Source organism: Neopelma chrysocephalum, unplaced genomic scaffold (assembly GCF_003984885.1).
Source record: "Neopelma chrysocephalum unplaced genomic scaffold, ASM398488v2 Primary Assembly neopelma1_323, whole genome shotgun sequence".
NCBI lineage: Eukaryota > Metazoa > Chordata > Aves > Passeriformes > Pipridae > Neopelma > Neopelma chrysocephalum.
In genome coordinates, this window is record NW_020897986.1 from 1,661,625 (window position 1) to 1,667,718 (window position 6,094).

A 6,094-nucleotide genomic window follows, 5' to 3' on the forward strand; every position below is an offset into this window, starting at 1 on the left:
GGTGGCTTTGATCCCTGTATGGGCCTAAGAGTTGGACTTGATGATCCTTGTGGGTCCCTTCCAACTCCAATATTCTGTGATTCCATCATGACTCAAAGCTTAAAAAAAGAGGCACTGGCTGTATTTGACACTGCCAATGTACCCAAAGCATCTGCACAGCTCTCACAAACAGATCAGAGCAGGAGACTTGCAGCATTCCAAAACAGCTGGAAGCCTGGTGATATACCCCTTAACACCGAAAAATTACCCCAAACACCCGTGTCTGGGCAGCTGAAATCTCCTTCCCTCCCTCTCAGCGAGCCAAAAAGTTTTACAAAATTCTACGAATGTGTCGGGTGGGGCCATTAACCAAAAGAGTGTCATAAAATCCAGTTGAACTTGGAAGGAACAGTGATCATAATCTTCACTTTATCATCTCCTATATCTGGACCAACTGAAACAATTCTTGGACACAGAGGTATATTTTCCTCTAACACACAATTCATACCTCATTTGTGCTTATGACAGTTTTTCATGTTGTTTTGCAAAGGAAGGCAAGTTTTGTTGCTACTTGGAAATGGAACAGCTTTTCACATCACAGAAGATAAAACCCTGTCTCCCTAATCTTACATCACCTTTCAGTCATTGAAAGGATTCTACAAACTACAGAGTGGGATGTGGCAGCTGTTTAGCAGACTACATTAGTACTTATCACAGTCTAGTGAAAAATTGCAGCAAAAGAGAATTTAAATCACTTAGTACCTCCCATAACAGATGTAACTGCAGTTTGGAATTAGTTATAATTGCTATTCAATGCCAAATATTTCTGACAGTGAAATAATGTTGTTTGGGTATTAAAATGTATTTTTCTATATTTAATTCAAGTTCAGGAAAATGCTTTAGACTGCATAACTCCACTGTCAGTGGGAAGATCTTGACTGCAGACAGCTTTCTAAATCAAATGTGTTTATTCTGCAAGAAGAGACTTTTAGCTTAATATTTACATCCTGTTATCTGAGGCTAGAAGTACAGACAGTAGTTGAAATTTCACTTATTCTGTCATACTTCAATGAAGTTAAATACTTTGTAGTGACCCTGACATCACATTACCCATTTACAGCATAACAATTCATACTCAAAGCACTGTGGAGCAAGTGATGCTGGACAAATCCTCACATCACATTGCAGATGGCATCTCTTGAAAGAGCTAATACAGCCAATATTAATATTAGAACCCAAGTTTACATTTTACTTCATCAAATAAAAAATAAAACTACCCAAAATACAGGTAACCTACCCCAACTATGCAGTTCCCCAAAAGCTGCTGACAGCCAATACCTTCAGGTACCTCAGTCATGTCATAGTCTTCAGGCACATTTGAGAATATTTCAGATCCTGAAAGACTAAATATTTGTGAAATAATATTATAAAGGAAACACCTGAAACTCTAGTCTAGCAAATCACTGTCATTAACTTATTGCCAGTAGTAACAACACTAATGAGTTCAACTTTAATCCTAATAGCAAGTGATGTCTTGTGGTCTTTCATCTGAGTAAGAGGTCCATTTTTAATATGTTTGGATCTAAAAATACCCCAAACCTCAAAAATAAGTAGCCAAATGCCACTTCTATAAGATAGTTTCAGTTATCTAAAGAAAGGCAAAGTCTTCTGCCTGTTGTAAGTAGAAGCAATTACAACACTACCCTTTATCTTTTACTGAAATTAAAATACAGTCCTACATTGGAAGTGACTTTCACTTAATATTTTGGCTCAGCATGACTTTCAGCTTTCTAACAAAACCTTTACCATTTAAATTTAAGTCTTGTGGCACAAAACACGTCACAATGTAGATCCAAGTCCTATTTCTTTATGTAACTTGCACGATGCGAGGTTTGTAGATGAAAAAATTCAGAAGTAAACTTACAATTACTACCAAACATCATCCACATCAATCTTCAAAATAAAAAAAAAAAAATTAAAAAAAAAAAAAAGAAGCACATAAATGTCACCCCTTTTCATTAATTTTGGTCAAAATCCCTGTTTGCTTATCAGCCAGAGGGTTTCTGAGATATTTCAATAATATCCAGGAAATCAATCTTACATGAAACTGAAGGAAAACATCTAATGTCATTGAACAATAAATATCAGTTCTGTCAGTGGCTTACCTTTGAGCTGGGGCCTTAGGATGTTTCGCTTCTGGTTTCCTCACCAGTGCCACTGTCAGCTGTGGAGTCTCCCCCAGGGGATCCGCAGGCATCAAATGGGCGTCCAAAGGTCCTGAAAGTTGTTTCTGATTGGGGTTGCTGACATATTGTTTTTTTGCAGAACCTAAGAGATGAAAGTACAACCGTGTAATTTATATATTGCTAATTAAAATAATGTGTGTCTACTTTTTCAAGCGAGGCTGTTGATTAGCAGAAAATGTCAGAAATACAAATAGCTATGTCAAGATGCATCAAGAGGCACAAATCTAGAGATCTTGTGAGTTGGGTTTTTTTTTTTGTTGTTGTTTCTCTTCCTTCCTTGAGTTTTTTTTCCACATAGGAAATTTCAAAAATTTGTCCTGCATGCGCTGTGAGCATAAACTGTTCTAAGGCAGAAATAAACACAGCTTTTTATTCATTTATAATCCTGTACATAACTATTACTTGCCCAATATATAAATATCTTATTAAATTAAGAAAACAAAGGGATTGTTGTTTTTTTTTAAGGAAATAAGCTGACTTCCACACTGATATTTCTCTTTTCAAAATGTGTTTTTGAAAGGACTGTCTCTGACCTGCCTCTGGCTTAATACTGTGACCTCTTCTGCTGAGCTGCTGTCTATCTCCTGATGAGCTGCAGACCAGGCCCCATGGTGAATACGGTTTTCTGTCTGGGTCACCTCCTCTCTTTCATTTAGTTCCTCTAGGTAGGTCAGGACAAACTCAGGGTAAGCCTGTAGGAAAGGACAAAGGCAGAGGAATAATGAAGAAAAAAAACATCAGCTACATCAGCAGAATCACAACAGTCTAAACATCAGGCAACAGTGGGAAGAGCGGCTGTCGATGTACCCGATGGCACAAGAGTTCCCTGCACGTAGATAACTTTGTATTTCACAAAGTTTTCAAAGTCAGCGGTAGATAATGACCTTTTTATATGCATTAAAGTGAAAAAAACCCCAAAAATATTTGAATATTACATGTATCAGTTTAAGAATAAAGATCAACAGCTCTCAAAATGGAAATTCTTGTAAATACGAACAAACAAAATTCTGTATCCCTGTCTTCAGGTGATATTTAATTAAGCATAGGTGACATTTTGGCACACATTCCCATGTTATTATATTAAAAGAAGTTAAAAGCAACATATTCTGAAATCAAGACACGTCACATACAGAAAAGGCCTTCCTGATGGTTTTGAAATCTGAGAAAATTTTACTGTTTTAGTTCATTAATGAAGTCAATTTGCCTTCTTAATACTCTTTTGATTCTTGCTTACATGGCAAAATGCCACAAATAAAAAAACAACTACCCACAACTTAAATACCACAATCTTGAATTTGAGACATTGACATCTCATCTGCCTAATCTTACAAAATCCAGAGCTCGTACCGTGGCAATATGATCAATTTTATTTTCTTTAGCTCAGTCTGGGAAATGAATGCAGGGCAGTTTCTCAGGTGCTACTCCAATTTAAGCAGTGGTCAGTCTGCTGTCTTCATGATGAAATTGGGCAGAATCTTTATTTATAGGAAATAGTTTTTATTTATAATGAAAATTTTAGTTTAAAGTTCTATGAGCACCTCCACTATTTTTCAATAGGAAACATATAATATTAACTAGACTAAGTTAGACCAAAACCAGAAGTTATTAAAACATTTTGACAGGTAACACTTTAACAAATGGAAATCAATAATCTATTAAAACCCTATGGTCACAACATGAAGTTTCCCACAAGTACAAGAGAAGCCATGTTTTTCTGTTCTATAACTCATTAGTGAATAAACATAAGGAATTTCATTTACAAGGCAGGTACTACTACAGTATTCAACCACTCGGGCATATTTTCCAAAGCCAATTCTGAATGGGCATCCCACAGATTCAGTGAAACTTCTGAGCTCAAGTGGAAATCAAAATACCAAAACTGAAACCTACCTATGAGTTCTGAGAAGACTTTTTTGCTTGTGTCTTAAGAATACTTAATAATAGTAAAATATTTAGGTTCTTCAATCTTGATTTGTACTGGACACTAACAGAAAAGTTCTGGTTTTAGCTTCAGTTGCATGATTTCTTTTTTGAGCCTTCTCTCAGAGTTTTCCCATGAGTGCTGTTATTTTCAATTTAGGACCACTTATATTTTACTTTAAAATAAATCCCTTCAATAGCAAGAATACAATAAACAGTGGGGTGCTTTTATTTCTTAAGGAAAATATTCTTCACCAATCAATAAGAGTAACTCCTGCTGTTTATCAACTTGTATAGACAATATATTATGAAATTTTTATGTCCTGCTTCATAGTTCCATCTCCATTTTAATTCCAACAAAATACATTCACTTAGATTTCTCGTATATTTTTCAGACTTGACTGCATGAATAATGAGGGAAGTTTCTATTTCTTTAAATAACAAATTCTTCCTCTATGAGAATTTCACACTCACTTTGCTACTCTTGCTGCCAAAAAAAGTGATTCTGGGTCGTTTCTCTCTCACTTTTCACCTTTTGTGCCGTCGCTGCTTCTACGACAGAAGGAAGTATTTGGCAGCCATGCAATGAGTGCAAGCAGAGGACTGACCTACGTTAAAATTAACACAACAAAAGGATAGTTATCACCCATTTTTGCACTCAAATCCAGCTCACTGTGGGGGACACCTGTGCCAGGATGCCATGCAATCTACTGTGAAATACATGTTCAAAACTCAGAGCATGTTAAAGAGCTTGATTAGCTTATCTTGGTTCCTTCCTAGAAGTGATATTTGGCTTATTTTATTTACTCACGTTTTTAAGTCTACTTTTTATTGACTTATACTTCTCTTTTAAGCTGTCCATAAGGTTCACATGAATAAGAGCACATAGCTTGACCTTTCACGAATATGAATGACGTTAAATATTAACCTATTAACTAAAATGTAAGGGAAAAATATCAAGATTAATTCCTTGTTTCTGCATAAGAATAGTTTGTGAATCGGGAAAGCAATATCAGGATTGAATTATGAATCAACATCTCAAAAAAATAACTGATGATTTTACTGGGGTTTTTTTCAAGACAAGCTGGTATTTTCTGACATAGGTAAAGAGTACCTTGATTGCATAGGGGAGAGTGTTGCATGGAGGAGAGTATGTTAATGGCAAACACAGTAAGCAATAGGTACTAGTTCCAAGAAAGCAAGTTTCCTCCTCATTCTGGATGTGTCACATATCATTACACTGTATTATGCTGCTTTCCTTTATGTCAGTTTTTGTTGGCCTACATATGCTGCAACTTAAAATAACATGACACTACAGATAAAGAGAATGTGAAATACATGGAGAAATACACCATTTTCCAAAGAGACCTGCTGCTAACTACTAGTACTTTTTCCTGATTAAAAGAAATACAGGCTAGAACCAAATAGTGTTATAATTAACTCTCTGGACCATTTAAACTCTCTGGATCATTTAAACTCTTGATCCAACCAAGCCTACTAGAAAGGAACATCTCAGATCTTTCCAGGAAAATATGGTGTATTTTATATCAACAATCTACTTTAAAAGTATTACTTTTTTTAACTGTGCAAGAGTAAGGACAAGCAAACAGTAATTCAACACTATTTCAAAAAAAAACCCTCTTGCAATTAATTTTCTAGTTTACAAGTGTTTCTACATTTAACATTTCTGCTTAGATTTGAATATTAAAAAAAAAATTAATTTTCAGTGCTGGGTTTGGGATACCTTCTTTGACAGAGGACTTTTTCAAAACTCACTGAGATTCATCCATAACAACATTAAGGATTGTACCTCAAAATTCTCCCCACAGCACCTTAAATTTACACAAAGGTGTTGCATGATTTGCAATAGAAACAGGATGCCTGTAATTTCTTTAATCAAAGAATATTTCCCTATTTACTAGTTTTGCCATGTTTGTTCAATAAATGAA

General features: G+C 35.4%; 1 long non-coding RNA gene across 1 annotated transcript in view; it reads right to left on the reverse strand.

The window, feature by feature from the left end:
- Positions 1-4,749, reverse strand: part of LOC113978413 — a 43,717-nt gene extending 38,968 nt beyond the window's left edge. Inside the window, exons 1-3 of the long non-coding RNA XR_003537567.1 lie at positions 4,620-4,749; positions 2,759-2,917; positions 2,145-2,307 (exon numbers count right to left, since the gene is read on the reverse strand). This is a non-coding gene — a long non-coding RNA (uncharacterized LOC113978413). The remainder of the gene's footprint in view (positions 1-2,144; positions 2,308-2,758; positions 2,918-4,619) is intronic.
- Positions 4,750-6,094: the final 1,345 nt, after the last annotated feature.